Source organism: Hyla sarda, chromosome 5 (assembly GCF_029499605.1).
Source record: "Hyla sarda isolate aHylSar1 chromosome 5, aHylSar1.hap1, whole genome shotgun sequence".
Classification (NCBI taxonomy): domain Eukaryota; kingdom Metazoa; phylum Chordata; class Amphibia; order Anura; family Hylidae; genus Hyla; species Hyla sarda.
The window spans coordinates 280,313,649-280,331,472 of record NC_079193.1 but is presented as its reverse complement, the minus strand read 5'-3'; the positions used below and the strand labels follow the sequence as shown (position 1 = coordinate 280,331,472).

General features: G+C 41.0%; 1 protein-coding gene and 1 long non-coding RNA gene across 7 annotated transcripts in view; one reads left to right on the top strand and one right to left on the bottom strand.

Moving 5' to 3' along the window:
- NOL4 (nucleolar protein 4) overlaps positions 1–17,824 on the top strand; it is a 336,038-nt gene that overhangs the window by 224,653 nt on the left and 93,561 nt on the right. The gene's annotated exons all lie outside the window — the stretch shown is intronic.
- Positions 1–17,824, bottom strand: part of LOC130274042 (uncharacterized) — a 138,344-nt gene that overhangs the window by 92,978 nt on the left and 27,542 nt on the right. Inside the window, exon 1 of one of the 2 annotated variants that reach the window (XR_008844216.1) lies at positions 14,016–14,099. The exons of the other annotated variant lie outside the window; for it this stretch is intronic. This is a non-coding gene — a long non-coding RNA (uncharacterized LOC130274042). Of the gene's footprint in view, positions 1–14,015; positions 14,100–17,824 lie in introns of those variants that run through there. 2 annotated transcript variants of the gene reach the window in all.

Genomic DNA, 17,824 nt, shown 5'->3' with positions numbered 1-17,824 from the left:
GGCTGGGGAGCTGTGTGTGGTAAAAGCTGTAAAAGCGATGATCTCCAGTAAGGTGTTGTGGCCGCGGTTTGGCACGGATGGCAGCCGACCTCACAGATAGTGATGTCCACGGCTGGATGTTATCAGATCGTGTGGATGCGCTGTGATACCGGCATCCACTTGTTTCAAAGTCTTTTGAGTGCGTGGGCTGTAACAGTGGCACTGTAACGGTGGTGGTGGTGGGGGGGTTTCCAGCTGTTGCGAGTGGTTAAGCAATAGAATGGATAATATTTGCTGTAAATGTCCTTTGCACAATATGGAGGTAAGTAAAACCATGCTAAACGCCTTTAAAGCCACCAATAATACCTTTACTTTCTATCATACTCTTGTAAATTCTACTATGTTACTCCAGCGGAACTAATATAAAGAACTATAGCGAACTTTGCACCAACAGACTTTGCAATATAGAGAACTATAGCGAACCTCTGCACTAGCGGACTTTGCACTATTTTTATACCTACAGTATCTTATCCCTAATTTTATCTTCTTATCTTATATACCTTTGAGGACTGGTTACATATAATTTGTATATATATTTATATATATATCATATCATATATATATATATATATATATATATATATATCATATCATATATATCATATTATTTTTGGCCTATTTGGGTGTAGACAACACCAGTAACCTCAGGTATATTTTTTTGTTGTTAATTGAGCTACACGATTTTTTTCTGTCCATTTGCTATATCTTAAATATATGATGTGGTTCTTGCTATGGGCCAGCAGGGATTCTTTTAAGGCACATTTCAAAACCATTCTGCCAGGCTAATTGGCTCCCTAGGAAAGATCTGCTGGGCACCAGGGCCGATGCCAATGAATACACTGTCTTTTCAGCACTTTAAAAGTAAAATATATTACATATTTAAATTCAGGTATTATTTTCTGTGAAGCATATTTCCCTGTGAGAAGCATGTGTCCATTGAAGTTTTATTTTCTGTGCCTTTCAGACTTATGTTTGGTCGGGAATGGCACCATTATAAATGTAGGCCTGGGGAACACATACAACGCAGGAGCTATGAGGAGTTTTCATTGAGTAATTTCCCATAGCTATAAGTCAATGATTACTATGCTTTATTAATGGATGAAGAGCTCCACGCATGCGTTTGTTGTGCCGTCTCTAGAGTCTCCATTGTGCCGTGAGTAATATTTTCCCAATCACCTCGTGGCTACCCTTAGATTTCTTTACATAAGAAAGATGTGCCTACAGAGACTGGTGTTTGTCAGCAGCGCCCTCCCTCATCACCGCCGCCGGGCCCTATGATCTCTTCCTGCGTTCCTTTCCTCTTTCTGTCCTCTTCCTTCAGATGCCTGTGCACATTAATAAGATGGCATTAAATCTACGATTAGTGTCGGCATTTCTGCAGGGATTGTAAGAAATGTGTAAATTCCAGAGAAAAGTATAACATGTGGAGGGGAAAAAAAAGAAATGAGGTTTTTCATCGTATATCATCTGTTTCATAAGTGATGTATAATAAGCCTAGTAGTCCATCAGAGAGCTCTCAAAGACTTGAAATCCTGCAGGAGAGAGAGCGAGGAACAGGAGAGAAGAGGATGTGTTCTTCAGATTCTTTTTTTTTTTTTTGCTGCTCCACACAGCAGGCTCAGCCCCACTGATAGAATGTGCATGTTGTCATGGCAACACCCTCCCCTGCTTCATACACGAAAGATTAGCTCTCACTGTGTAAAGGAGAGAAATTCGGGAAGGAAGGCTAATCCCTGGGTGCACAGCAAGAAAAAGGTTGGATCCTGCCCGCGGGATGCCACATCTGGAGCGATAGAACTGGCCGGCTGAAGAATCTGGGGTTTAAGCTGAAAAGTAGAACTGGAGATAAGGAAATGTATAGGAGAAAAATAAATGAGAATAGTCTTAGAGGAGACTGTCCCGTGTAAGAAATTACCAGTATAACTGGCAGGAGTTAAGTCTATGCTATGAATATATGAGAAGGAGCTGACTTGGATATATAGGAGCTATGCTACATTACTCAGCAGCCTAGTTACATAGTTCATAAGGTTGAAAGAAGACCGGAGTCCATCAAGTTCAACCTATAAACCTAATGAGTTCCTACTGAGGTGATCCAGAGGAAGGCAAAAAAGAACATGACACCTCCTCCGGGAGAGAATTCCACAGTCTCCCTGCTCTTACAGTAAAGAACCCCTGTCTGTGCTGGTGTAGAAACCTTCTTTCCTCAAGATGTAGAGGATGCCCCCTTGTTATAGATACAGTCCTGGGTATAAATAGTTAATTAGAGAGATCTCTGTACTACCCCCTGATATATTTATACATAGTTATTAGGTCTCCCCTAAGCCTTCTTTTTTCTAAACTAAATAACCCTAATTCTGATAATCTTTCTGGGTACTGTAGTCCTCCCATTCCTGTATTACCCTGCTTGCCTGTCTTTGACCCCTCTTCAGCTCCGCTATATCTTTCTTGTACACTGGTGCCCAGTACTGTACACAGTATTCTATGTGTGGTCTGAGTAGTGATTTGTACAGTGGTAGAATCATTTCCTTGTCGTGGGCATCTATGCCCTATTGATGCAACCCATGATTTTATTTGCCTTGGCAACAGCTGCCCGACACTGGTCACTACAGCTAAATTTACTATTAACTAAGACTCCTAAGTCCTTTTCCACATCAGTCGTCCCAAGTGCACTCCCATTTATTACATAATCCCAGCCCGGATTTTTCTTCCCTATGTGTATTACCTTACATTTATCAGTGTTGAACCTCATCTGCCTCTGAGAGGCCATCGCATGTTGAAATTATCGTATGTTGGGGCCATCGTAGGTCGAGGGGTCACTGTATTAACTTTTGTTTGGTATTGACTATGGCTCCATGCACACTAAAGTATACAGACTTTGCAGCATTCCCTATTTAAAGCAGACCTGTCAGCAGGAAAAGCATATGGCTAGATAGGGTAAAATGGACACTGACAGGTCCAAAAACTTTTTATATGTTGTTACTGATAAAAATGAAATCAAGCAATAAAGAAAACAGCCCCTGAAAATCCCACCATTAGGGATCCCCATACCTATTGGGACACTAACCAGTCCTGCAGCAGCATCAGGCTTGTCCATGAGTCATGGACAAGAGATGACTCATGGACAAGGCTGCATGAGCAGACCCACCAATCACCTCCCACCACCACAAGGGAAGGAAATGTACCTTCCCCTGAGAGGATTTCTAACACTGTGAGCTAATATAAATGATAGAAGCATAAATATTAGATGTACATGATCAGGATTTTATTTTGTGGGACGGTACGCTGTAAGAAACAGTGTTAGGGTACGTTCACACATACGCAGATTTGATGCACAGGATTTTCTGCTGCAGCTTCTAATCGGCAGTTACAAATCCTGCGCATCAAATCTGCGCAGGATCCTGTACGTGTGAACATACCCTTAAGCAGTGTTGGAAACAGGACCATCCGCACTATCTACCTGTATACTCACGCTAATCCGGGTGACCATGGTGCTGGACCAATAGTGAGTATAAAAAAATTTAGTTTGAATGCTAACCCCAGAAATGAAGGGATTTAAAGCTGAAGGAGTGTGAGTCAGGCTCACTCACCTACTTGTCTAACGTTCACATACCTTCTTAAAATAGAGTTCACACCCAGCTGACTATTCAGAAAAAAAGAGGAAATAAAATTTCTATTTGCTCAAAACACATAATTCTGCCGAAATTCAAAGCCCCATAGAGTTCAATCGCATTCCGCCCACAATTCAGCAAAAATTTAAGACAGGTCTTTAAATTTTGTGAAATGCTGAATTTCGGCCACGGAAATTTCACTTTGTGAATGGGACATCAGAATCCCATTGAGCATAATGTGCATTAAATTTTCACAAAAATTGTGACATGTTAACCAAACAGGAAAATCTCTAAATCTGGGGAACATAGGGGTGTAGCAATAAAACGAATACTATCTTGAAATTAGAACACCAGGGGCTACACAATGATTTCAAAACACAATTTTTTTTTATAGTGGCCACAGGTCTCATTAGGTGTAGGTATGGGTTAGTGTAGTTGGATTTTAGCATACAATTTTTAACAATGGTTTTTATAGATTTTTTAATTGCTCAATAGCTCAAAAACAGAGCTTAATAACAAAATCTATTAAAAATGCTGTCATAAGGCAGACCCTGGAGCCAACTTGTCTCCCAAAGTCATCCATAATTGCTGTTTAGTACAGTCTAGAATTGGATACTGGAGATGGGATGCACTGTAGTATGCATGCAAAATAAAAAACAAAATATAAAAAAAACACCATTAGGGAAAGACGTCATTATGAATACATTAGTTTAAAATAATGTTATTAAAAGAAGATCTGTCTAACATTCAAAAATGGAAAAAAAAATGCACAAACACACTTTTCCCTACAGTTACCCCTATAAGTGCACCTCAGAATGCTGATGACTAATGCCTCCATATTCCCAGCAACAGAGACCCCTATACATCAGCCAGGCCTCAAATGCCCGTCAGGGTGTCTATGTAGCGTCCCAGTATCAATGCTCCATCTACCATCCTAAGAAAATTGTCTTTAGCACTGTTCTAACAATGCCTCATGAGTGAGCCCAGTGCAGGACTGGAGAAGAACTAGTGGGCTGCAGGGATAGGTCAAAGACGCTCAGAGTGGCAGTGCTTCCTAGCAGCAATATAGACAAAGGCCCTGGCTTCATTGGCGAAGAGGTACAGTGGAGATCAAAAGTTTGGGCACCCCAGGTAAAAATTTGTATTAATGTGCATAAAGAAGCCAAGGAAAGATGGGAAAATCTCCAAAAGGCATCAAAATACAGATTAGACATTCTTATAATATGTCAACAAAAGTTAGATTTTATTTCCATCATTTACACTTTCAAAATAACAGAAAACAAAAAATGGCATCTGCAAAAGTTTGGGCACCCTGCAGAATTTATAGCATGCACTGCTCCCTTTGCAAATCTGAGACCTGCCAGTGTCATGGATTGTTCTCAACCATCATCTGGGAAGACCAGGTGATGTCAATCTCAAAGGTTTTAAATGCCCAGACTCATCTGACCTTGCCCCAACAATCAGCACCATGGGTTTTTTTCTAAGCAGAAATCTGAAACTGAAAATAGTTGATGCTCACAAAGCTGGAGAAGGCTATAAGAAGATAGCAAAACATTTTCAGATGTCAATATCCTCTGTTCAGAATGTAATTAAGAAATGGCAGTCATCAGGAACAGTGGAAGTTAAAGCAAGATCTGGAAGACCAAGAAAAATATCAGACAGAACAGCTCGCAGGATTGTGAGAAAAACAATTCAAAACCCACGTTTGACTGCGCAATCCCTCCAGAAAGATCTGGCAGACACTGGAGTTGTGGTACACTATTCCACTATAAAGACATACTTGTACAAATATGATCTTCATGGAAGAGTCATCAAAAGAAAACCTCTTCTACGTCCTCACCACAAAAATCAGTGTTTGAACTTTGCAAATGAACATATAGACAAGCCTTATGCATTTTGGAAACAAGTTCTGTGGACCGATGAGGTTAAAATTAAACTTTTTGGCCAGAATGAGCAAAGGTACATTTGGAGAAGAAGGGGAACAGAATTTAATGAAAAGAACCTCTGTCCAACTGTTAAGCATGGGGGTGGATCAATCATGCTCTGGGGTTGTATTGCAGCCAGTGGCACAGGGAACATCTCAGAAGGAAAAATGGATCAATAAAATTTCAGCAAATTTTGGATGCTAACTTGATGCCATCTGTGAAAAAGCTGAAGTTAAAGAGAGGATGGCTTCTACAAATGGATAATGATTCTGAACACCTCGAAATCCACGGGGGATTACATCAAGAGGCGTAAACTGAAGGTTTTGCCATGGCCTTCACAATCTCCTGACCTCAACATAATTGAAAATCTATGGATAGACCTTAAAAGAGCAGTGTGTGACAGGCAGCCCAGAAATCTCAAAGAACTGGAAGACTTTTGTAAGGAAGAATGGGCAAAGATACCTCAAACAAGAATTTAAAGACTCTTGGCTGGCTACAGAAAGCGTTTACAACCTGTGATACTTGCCAAAGAGGGCAGTACAAGATATTAACTCTGCAGGGTGCCCAAATTTTTGCAGATGCCATTTTTTTGTTTTCTGTTATTTTCAAAGTGTAAATGATGGAAATAAAATCTAACTTTTAATCCACGCACAGCTACCCGTCACTGCCCGGCTCAAGCACTCCAATTAGACCTTCGCCGCTCCCACTAGTAGCAATTCCGTTCACACAACAATTCAGTGCAATGTAGATACAGTCCATTTCCAACGAAATCTCCACCAAGAGAAAGAAATACACTGGGCACTCAAGGTTAGATGCTTGTGTGGGTTTATTATTCAGAACGGTACATCAGTGTGGCAGACACTCATGCAAAATCTAACTTTTGTTGACATATTATAAGAATGTCTAATCTGTAATTTGATGCCTTTTAGTGATTGTTCCATCTTTCCTTAACTTCTTTATGCACATTAATACAAATTTTTACCTGGGGTGCCCAAACTTTTGATCCCCACTGTAGCACCCCATGAAACTGCTGTGAGTGATGTCAACATTGCAGATACTGTCAAGCAAGGACTTAACAGAGACTTTGAGGTTCATTGTTGTGCAGCAACAAGCCAACAGTTGTAAGTAGAGATGTGAAATCTAGCACACCTTTTCAACAACCAAGTTTAAAGGAGATGTCTTATACCTAAAATTACAGAAAAACTCAGTTCCTTCGGCTCTCCCATAGAGATATATGGAGGGGGTGTGGCGGCCCCCGCTCCGGGCGGGGGTCGTGATGCGTTGCTCCCGGGGAGAGCTGGGGACCCCAGAGGTCGGACCCCCCACAATCTAAAACTTATCTTCTACGTTTTTCTGTAATTTTAACTATGAAACATCTCCTTTATGGTCCATTTACATGTACAGTATTCTGCACAGATTTAATGCGCAGATTTGATGTGCAGGATTTTCTGTTGCAGATTCCAATGTAAACTGAATGACTGAACACAGCTTGAAATCCTGCGCATCAAATCTGCACTGAATACTGTACGTGTAAATAGACCCTTAATGTGCAAGAATAAGTATGAGTAAAATTGGAATTTCCCCATTGGTATCAAAACTAGATCATTATAAATGAATAAATATCTATAAATACAGAGAGAGAGATACGTACATTAGTGTTTACGCACAAGTGTTTTAGAGATTGCCTCTAGTTGTTGCAAAACAACAACTCCCAGTATGGCCGGACAGCAAAAGGCTGTCTGTGCATGCGGGGAGTTGTAGTTTTTCAAAAGCTTTCAAAATAATGTTTGGAAAACACTGATACATATGTGTGTACATATATAAATGCATATAGCGATGTATAAATATTTATTAAATTATTACATCAACATGATTATACTCATGTATCTGCAAATAATTAAAGATCTGTGTGTGTGTATTAGTATTGTAGGCAATTACTATAAAGGTGTACTCTTGGCTATAAATGCATATACGGTATGTCTCTGTGTGTTTGGGGACAGTGGGAGGATGATGAGTGTGTTTAGGCTTCTTTCACACTACCGTTAGCACACGACAGTGTGAGGGCCGCCAGAGGAGAAAAATGACTACTTGTTCCGGTCTTTTTCTCCCACTAATCCCATCTAAAAATAAAGGTGCCCGGTGGCCCCCATAATAGTAAATGGGAGCCGCCGGTACCCGTTGTAGCCCGTTGCTCCCAGTCACAAGATCACTTTTTTGGGTCAATTTTTATACCATAAAAATGAATAAAAAGTGTTAAAAAAAAGTCCAATAAAAAAAAAAATCGTACCGATCACGGTGCAAAAAATTGTCCCTCATACCGCCCCGTATATGGAAAAATACTAAAGTAATAGGGGTCAGAAGGGGACATTTTTCAACGTATTAATTTTGGTGCATGTAGTTATAATTCTTTTTTAGTAGTAAAATAAAATCAAACCTATATAAATTGGGTATCCTTGCGACTGTATGGACCTACAGAATAAATATTAGGTACAATTTTTACCGAAAACTGCACTGCGTAGAAACGGAAGCCGCTAAAAATTACAAAATGGCTTTTTTTTTTTTCAATTTTGCCCCACAAATAATTTTTTTCTGATTTCGTAGTAAAATTGTTGGTGCAAAGAACAAGCCCTCATATGGATTTAGAAGGTGAGGAGGAAAAAACTAAAGTGCAAAATTGAAAAATCGCCAAAGAGGGAAGGGGTTGAAGAGGCTTTGCATCTGAAATCATTTTTTTTTTTATAAAAAAACATTGCCAATATGGATTCCTATACTATTATAATAGCGTCTTTTCCCAAGGTTGATCAGGCTGATAAAAGTAGCAGTAGACTACTTCCCATTGAAAATATGTTATGTGCCGTTTCCCATTAAGCTTTTAAAGGACCCAGCCTGACCTGAAAGGCAAAACTTTACTTTTCTCTGAATTGTGAAAAATTACAGGGAATGCTATAAGGGAGGATGCAGGTTTTATGGTGAACTACAACTTCCAGCATATCCTGACAACCTTAGTACATTTGGATTGTGATACGTTGCCTTTAATGTATTATTTGGGGTACTAAGCAGACTCCCCTGAACTGCAGAGAATGCTGTTTTGAATGCTGTGACGCTCCAGCTGTTACAGAACTACAACTCAAATCATGTCCTTGCAGTCTGGATCCTCTATTACAGTTTTTCCTACCACGTGGTCTACAGCTTTTGCAAAACTACAACTCTCAGCATTTCCAGACAACTAAATATGTGGCTTTTTGGCTGTTCCAAAACTACAACTCCCTGCACACCGAGTTGTAGTTTTAGAACAACCAGAAAGACACAGATTAAAAAGCACAGCTATGAGGTTGTAACACTCATGTTTCAGAAGACAGGAACTCCTGTGGATGTTCATCCGCTGGACCTGTGTGGCAGATGACTGGGACTGTACCAGGGAGCGGAGTCTAAGGTGCCACTGGTTTTCACCAGAGCCCTCCGCAAAGCGGGACGGACTTGCTGCGGCAGGTGGCACCCAGGTTGCTACCCCTGGCACGGCTCAACCACATAGGCTGCTGAGGAGATGCGAGGCACAATAGGCATAAGGCAACTCATAGTCAGGATAGCAGGAGGTCAAGGCAGGCGGCACAGTAGCGTAGTCAGGACGTAGCAGGAGGTAAGTAGGCAGGCAGCAGAGGAGCAAGGTCAAGTCACAAGGCAAAGGATCTGATACACGGCAAGACAATACTCAGGAATGCATTCTCTTAGGCACAAGGCAACAAAGATCCGGCAGGGAAGGGAGGAGGGTGGAGGAATTTATCAATGAGCCACAGGTGAATTACACTAACGAGCGCACTGGACCTTTAAATCTTAAAGCTCCGGCGCGTGCGCCCTCGGGGACGAGGACAAGCATGCCAGAGCAGAGAGGCAGAGGCGGGGGCAGGAGAAGCACAAGGTGAGTGACAGACTGGGGCTCGCATGCGGGCACATCCCACGATGCGAGTCCCAGCCCCGCTGCCAGCAGCAGGTAACGAGACCATGCGCTCACGGCCAGCATGTACGGCTGGACCGCATAACATAACAGAGGTGATGTCCCCTTACATGCTTCGATTGGATGTACAAATGGAGAGACTCCTTAGGCGTGCATCCTTGACTTGTACCACTATAAGCAGAGTAAAGTAGCCTCTGTCCACCATTGACTTCCCTAATAAAAACTTTTTTTTTTTTTTTACTCCTCAGAGTCAGAAACATGTAGTGTAGTGTGTGAAGCATAGTCCATGCTACCCATAGTGGGTGTGCTTAACTTTGTATGCGGGTGTGGTTGGGGGCGAGGATTGAAATCTTGGGTGAGTTCTCCCACTTTTTTTCCCAGGATTTGTCCCCTGAGATACAGTACATGTGAATGTACCCTAAAAGACTTAAAGGGGCTATTCTGGATTAGAAAAACTCTTCTTCCCAAAACAGCACCATTGTAATCCATGGAAAATAGAATGTTTAAAAAAATGCAGCACCCTCATGTAGAAAAATGAGTGGCACCAATTTGTATAAATGTTAAGGACACTCTGTACACCTGCACCCTCTGTAAGTCAGATGTTAGGGAAGCGAACAATCCATATGGTATCATTGAACGAACACTTACTTGAAACATGTTTCATAACAAACATTATTGATCCAGAAAGACAAAGTCTTATTGATTATGGCACAAAATTATTTCTCAATTGTTTTTGTAAGAACAAACTGTGTTAGAAGCAAAAATCCTTTGTCCTCGTCCACCTCTGCAGCTCCAGTAAACAACCTGGTCTCCCAGACATGCATTTTACTTGTATTACTTCATAGAGAACATAACAATGTGAAAGCTGTATTCCCTATGAAGCACACTTTTTTTTTCTTTATAAAATATGCTGCATAGAAACTAAGGGGCTGGAGTAACCCTCACCCTCTGTTCCCACACACAATAATGTGCCTTATTTGTGACTCCACAGAATAATATGGCCTCCTTTGTTGCCCTACACAGTAATATAATCCCCTTGTATTTTACACAGTAAAGATGCTTTCCTTTTTGTGCCTCCCCAAACAGTATAACACCCCTCATACACACAGTAATATGGACCCTTTTGTGCCCCTACACAGTAATATGGCCCTCTCTGTACCCCAACACATTATTTTGGCTCTAATTATTCCTTCCCCACCACACACAATAATATGGCCCCCATGGTGTCCCTACACAGTAATATGGTTCCTTTTGTACCCTTACAGTAATATGAGCCCCTTTGTGTCCACACACAGTATTATGGCTCCCTTTGTGCCTCCACACAGGAATATGCCAAATTTGTGTCTCCACACAATAATATGTTCCTCTTTGCTCCCCTATACAGTAATATGGTCCCCTGTGTCTTCTTCCCATATAGCCCCATTTGTACCTCCACAGTATAGTTAGTGCCCTTACTCAGAAATATAGCCCTCTTTGTGCACTCAGAAATTACCCCCCCCCCCCTTGTGCCCCTATACACTATTTAGCCACCCCCTCCCCTTCCACAGTTTTCGGCTGGATCTGCATCCTGATGCTGCAGATCCAGTTTAAAGATGGCAAGGGGCAATTGGCAGGCCGGGGAAGACCCCATAGCTGCTGTTTGCTGATACAACTCCCTTTTATCTATATAATATAAACCGATTCTCTTTTGGAGACTTTTCTGCAACAAATCTGCTACATGTGAATATACTGTAAATAAAGAAACAGCAATTCATCTTTTTAATTATTCTAGCTACCTGGTCCCAGACACCTGCAGTCTCTCTCTCTCAATGTACAATACTGTTGGGACTGTAAGAAGCACCTGTTTCCTCTAGGGTCAGGGTCCACAGTGTAAAAAAAAGCCTCAAAAGTAATCCGCTCCCAATTTCTCTATGAGCTCTACAGCGGGGTATTACCGGATAGGACTGGGACTGGGAGCTCTGTATGGATCGTATTTGGAAGCTCCTTGTAAAACTGGTGCAGTTATACACAACCTTCTTAAAATCCGTAGCAGGTTAATACAGTAGGAAAATTATTGGAAGAGGCCATGTAAATATTTACTAAGCTATCGTAGAAAATACTTACAGAATCATCAGATGGCAGAATATTTTTTTTCTAAAGCAAGTACTGTATGTACCTCATATGGAAAAAAGCCAAAAAGTTAGAAAAAATAAAATAAACATGGGCTGCGATAAACTAAGCCATAGTCACTGTTCAGTGGGGACAGATAAGCGTTTGAAGACAGCAGCGCCACCTACTGTCAATCACTGAGAAAAGCAGTAACTGAGTCACAGAAAAACCTTTTGGACATTTTTCCTAAGCAGACGTCCTGCTGGCCGATCCAGCACTAGATTTCACACACACAGGCCCACATTTATCATTGCAGTGCAAGGTAAGTATTTTTTTACAACTTGTTTTTTGTGTGCTGGTAATGTGTAGGAGCACCAAATTTATTAAAAGGTAAAAGAGCTTTGATAAATTTTGCGCAGGTCACATTTTCAGAAATTTCTGTCTATACATACACCAAAAAGCTACACCATGTCTGGGCTGGTGTCGTTTTAGAGACTTTTTAGTGGCTTTGCACCTTTTTTTGCTCCTTTTCACAAAAAGGGGCAATGATAAATCCCTTCCATATCTTGTCTATTGCCAAAATCAGTGGATTGCAACTCAAAATCTGTGGATTGTGTTACAAAATCTATACCCAAAAATGCACTACATACAGCGCAATTTGGTTTGTAGTGTTTTTGTAATTTTAAGGGGAATTAGTGGGAGGTTTTTATTCTGGCATGTTTCTCATATGCTTATCTATAGGACTTAAATACACCAGTAACAACTTGCTACTGCGCTAAATAAATGCATTCAAAGATGCATGTTACATTTAAAAAACTTACCTGATATGAAATGTTTTTTTCATGCATATTTAAATATTAAAAAAGATGACTATGCTAAAGGGGTACTCCGCCCCTAAACACCTTATCCCTTATCCAAAGGTTAGGGATAAGATGTCTGATCATAGGGGTCTGGTCTTTGGATCCAGAGACATGAATGTCCCAACACATTGGGACATAGACATGAATGGAGGGGGTGTGGTGTGATGTTATGAGGGGGCGTGATGTCACGACCACAACTGCCCACACCAAGTGTTCTGAACATAATGTTCAGAATGCCAGGTGTTGCACGGAGATCGCGGGGGTCCCAGAGGCCGAATCCCTGTGATCAGACATCTTGTTCCCTATCCTTTGGATAGGGGATAGGATGTCTAGGGGTGGAGTACCCCTTTAAGGACCCATTGATCATTGGACACTATGGCCCTTATTTACTAAGTTAAAACCAACCATTTTTGTCTGGTTATTTTGGGTCATAGTGTCTGCGACATGTCTGTGCCAGTCTGCGACAGTGTGCGCCAAGAAAATACGACAAACCCGACATTGCAGTGTAGAAAGCCAAAAAGGGGTGTGGTCTGTTGCAAAGGGGGGGTGGCCAGCAGAAAAGGGGGCGTGATTTTGCAACCCGGCCTATTTACTATTGAATTCACAGAAAATCCTGTGGATAAATGGCTGGAAATATCCACCTAGAAAAAGCCGGTCAGAAAATGTTCCCGTCTTTTCCCAATAGTAAATAGAGAGGAATCCTGCAAGTCTGAAACAACATTTCCCACTAGTAACAACCCGACACTCTTAGTAAATGAGGCCCAATACCCTTTTTAGAAACATTAAAGGGGTTATCCCGGAAGTGCTCTCTGATGACACATGTCTCGGGAAACACCCAGTTTAGAAGCAAATCCCCATAGCAAACCACTTCTACTCTGTGCAGTTCCCGAGACAAGCAGAGATGTCAGCAGAGAGCACTGTTGCCAGACAGAAAACAACAACTCAACTTCAGCAGCTGATAATTATTGAAAGGATTAAGATTTTTTAATAGAAGTAATTTACAAATCTGTTTAACTTTCTGGAGCCAGTTGATATAAAGCAAAAAAAAAGTTTTTTCCTGGAATACCCCTTTAACTTCTTACATGCTATACCTAGTTTATGTAATTCTAGAAGATATAAGTAACATTTCAAGAATTATTTTGAGAAAACTTAACTGTATATAACAATTGTCAAGGTAACATGTTTTCATGTAAGCATAAATAATATTTCTTTGTTAACATTGTGTCATTTAAACACTCATATTGTTCTGCTGCAGACGCTGGAGACACGAGCTGATGACTACTTCACGTGCTATTTTTAGCTTAAACCGTGGTTAATCCGCCACTGACTTTGGGCTCTTTCCCTGTTCATTCAACTTGATCTTCTGTATCCTTGCATAAATCATGAGTCCGGTGACAGTGCAGGGCAGAGACATGCATTACGGAGCTGTGTGTGCGGGTAGTGAAATGCAGAGCCAAGGGACAGGGATACACAGTGACATATATCATCATATATTTATATAATAAGTATATGTGGCATACAATAAATAAAAGGATCTCATTACCATAGGAATAATCCAAAAAAATAAAAACTAGACGGAAGTCCTGCATACATGGCGTGGTAGGACTATGATCAGAAGACTTCAATCTACCCATAAAATAAAATAAAATAAAGTGTCAAAATGTAAGTAATCAGAGAAAAAAGTATTTTTTATCTGTCATCTTATATTGGTTTGCTTATTTACATAGGACAGCAATTGGGACTTTTAATTTAAAACCTCTTTAAATGGAGGCTGTTATCACTTTAATTCTGCCTGAACCATCTAGGTCAGTGGTCTTCAACCTGCAGACCTCCAGATGTTGCAAAACGACAACTCCCAGCATGCCCGGACAGCCGTTGGCTGTCCGGGCATGCTGGGAGTTGTCGTTTTGCAACATCTGGAGGTCCGCAAGTTGAAGACCCCTGATCTAGGTGGTCCCTGGTGGTCTCTGCATGCCTTGCTGGCCTTGACTGATTTCTTCTATCCCCCAAACAGCGGTTTTCCAACAAAACTGCGCAGCCACTGCCAATTAAACATTTCACTTAGCATTTTCCGTTTTCCACATTTAAAACCCCATTCTGTTCTGTAAGTTTAAAGGGGTACTCCCGTGGAAAACTTTTTTTTTTTTATTTTTTTTTTTAAATCAACTGGTGCCATGAAGTTAAACAGATTTGTAAATCACTTCTATTAAAAAATCCTATTCCTTCCAGTACTTTTTAGGGGCGGTATACTAAAGAGAAATCCAAAAAAGAAATGCATTTCCTCTGATGTCATGACCACAGTGCTCTCTGCTGACCTCTGCTGTCCATTTTAGGAACTGTCAAGAGCAGGAGAAAATCCCCATAGCAAACATATGCTGCTCTGGACAGTTCCTAAAATGGACAGCAGAGGTCAGCAGGGAGCACTGTGGTCATGACATCAGAGGAAATGCATTTCTTTTTTGGATTTCTCTTTAGTATACAGCCCCTTAAAAGTACTGGAAGGATTAAGATTTTTTAATAGAAGTGATTTACAAATCTGTTTAACTTTCTGCCACCAGTTGATTTAAAAGAGAGAGAAAAAAAGTTTTCCACGGGAGTACCCCTTTAATTTGTTGCTAGATTCTCTTTCTACATTTTTATTCATATTTGTAATGACAAATCCAAACAAGTCGGTTAACTGATATACACTCTTCAACATTGAAACTGCAATATTAAAAAGGAAAAGTTGGGAGTTATGAAAGGCACAGGCTCAATTGACATGTTTATGATATGCAAATGATAAAAAAAGGAAATAAAATATTCAAAACATCTCAATTTTTTTCAGTATTGAAATGCCTTGGTATGCTATCAGTGAGGTTATTAATGGCTGTCTGAGGAATGTTCTGCCACACTAAGTGCACTCGGGCACGCACATCCTCATAATCCACTGCAGGACGCTCCTTTTCAGTTTCTTACCAGTGTCTCCTATCGAGCATACCTAGGATGTCAAGTCTGGAGGCGCTGCAGGACATGGTACATGTTTAAAGGGGTACTCCGGTGGAACTTTTTTTTTATGAACTGGTGCCAGTCACTTAGACAGATTTATAAATTACTTCTATAAAAAAAAAAATCTCAATCCTTACAGTACTTATTAGCTGCTGAATACTACAGAGGAAATTATTTTCTTTTTGGAACACAAAGCTCTCTGCTGAATCACGAGCACAGTGCTCTCTGCTGACATCTCTGTCTATTTTAGGAACTGTCCAGAGCAGCATATGTTTGCTTTGGGGATTTTCTCCTACTCTGGATAGTTCTTAAAATGGACAGAGATGTCAGCAGAGAGCACTGTGGTTATGATGTCTGCAGAGAGTTCTGTGTTCCAAAAAGAAAATAATTTCCTCTTTAGTATTCAGCAGCTAATAAGTACTGGAAGGATTAAGATTTTTTTTATAGAAGTTATTTACAAATCTGTTTATCTTTCTGGCACCAGTTGATTTAAAAAAAAAAATAAAAAAAAGATTTCCACCGGAGTACCCCTTTAAGCCAGACTGCTCACATTAGCACGAGCAACATGCTGGCTGGATTAGTCTGGTTGAAAAACGGCTACTGGGACACTTTAGAGAAATGGTTGTACTACTGGTACTGAGACCGAATTAATGTACACTGAGCTGTTAGTGAACTTGGAATGATGACTAGAGGACAAAAAGTAAAAAAAAATTGAAGTAGCAAAATAATACATTAAAGCATTACTATGGTTTCAAAAGATTTTTGAAAATCTTCAGCATGGTTTTGTTGTCATAACCCTTTAGATAATGCTCTCACTGCTGTTATTGAGCACAGCTATTTCTCATTTTCTCTATATTAGGGCAGGACCAGAGCTGAGATGTTTGTTAGAAGTACTTACACCTGAACTTCATTTCCCTTACTTGTCATACCTTTCTGCCTTTCCCTTATTTGTCTGGCCAGTCACAATACAGCACTTGTTCCTTACCTCTCGTGACAAAGTGCTGGCCCTATGCTGGGGGATAATTTACAGTACAATACTATAGAAGACTCATGGGATTCTGCATGGGATATTCATAAGGCTATCCTTGAAATAAGATAGGGCCAGGGACTATTAATAGTATTCAGAATATTGGGCAGTATAAATGGGTCAAATGGTTCTTATCTGCCGACACATTCTATGTTTCTATGTGGAGGGAGAAGGGGTTACTGATGCACTAGCCATTGCAATGTGAGCAATGGAAGCCATGATTTACCGTTTAGAGTTTTGATTCTTCTTGAGGAGGCAGACTGACTTACAGATTGTAGGTACAGCCCAGGCTCGCTCCCTCACATAGACGTGGCTAAGCCCCGCCTATACCTGCATTTCATCTTGCTGCAGCTGTCACTATAGATAGAATGCCCTTAATGACAGACAGTGAACATTACATTGCAGAGAAGGAAGACACCTAGTGGCCAAGTAATTGGAAATGTTTTTCTGGGGCAAGGAGTCATTTTGGTAAAAGTGATGTTACAGATCACCCAAGCTATGATGTCCAGTAGCAAGTATGACTATGTAGTGGACCGATTGTAAGTATGACTGCTGCAACCTCTGTAGCTACTCCACTGCTTGTGAGATGAGACAAACTATCAGGGATTAGGTTATAAACTGCTCATAGTAGTCTAAGAAAAAGAGGGAGAAAAGGAAGAGGAGGTGCTCAGAAGCAGCAGCAGCATGGGAGGCATTATACAGCAATACTGAGCAGTGTAGTTGTGTATCTGTGGTGAGGGTGCTGGAAGGGCAGATGTTGTTAACCCTTATGGCAGATGGTATTAACCCTATGTGTTCGTGATGCCACCCCAAATATGGCCGCTGGTTCCTGGGCCAGGCGCGGGGCAAATAAATACTCCGATGCAAGGTTACGGAACAACTGCACTTAACTGAGGCAGACTGGGTGTTAAACTTTCTACAGCTTAGTTTAGGCCCAAGGTGATGCTCAGTGAACTTTAGGAAGCTTGTTGGCTCACTGGGACTTGTAGTGGACTTGGACTGTCTTGTGCAACCCACGCTAAATTTAGTAATATGACAGACTTGATTAACTTGACTAGACTTGTCCCCTGTATTTGTGCTTACTGCCAGGCTTTGACTTTCACCTGCAGTTAACTATTAGTAGCTGTGTGGCTGTGTGACTAGGCCTTGGCCTCCCTCAGGAACAGCAGACAACTGCATAGGTCTTCACTCGGATGTACCTCAGCAGAACTGAACTCTCCACTCAACTATACTTTAACACTTACGTTTCAATAGACAGGACACAGGTGGTAGTGGATCCGCTGGACCTGTGTGGCAGATGACACAAACCATACCAGGGAGCAGAGTCTAAGGTACCGTTG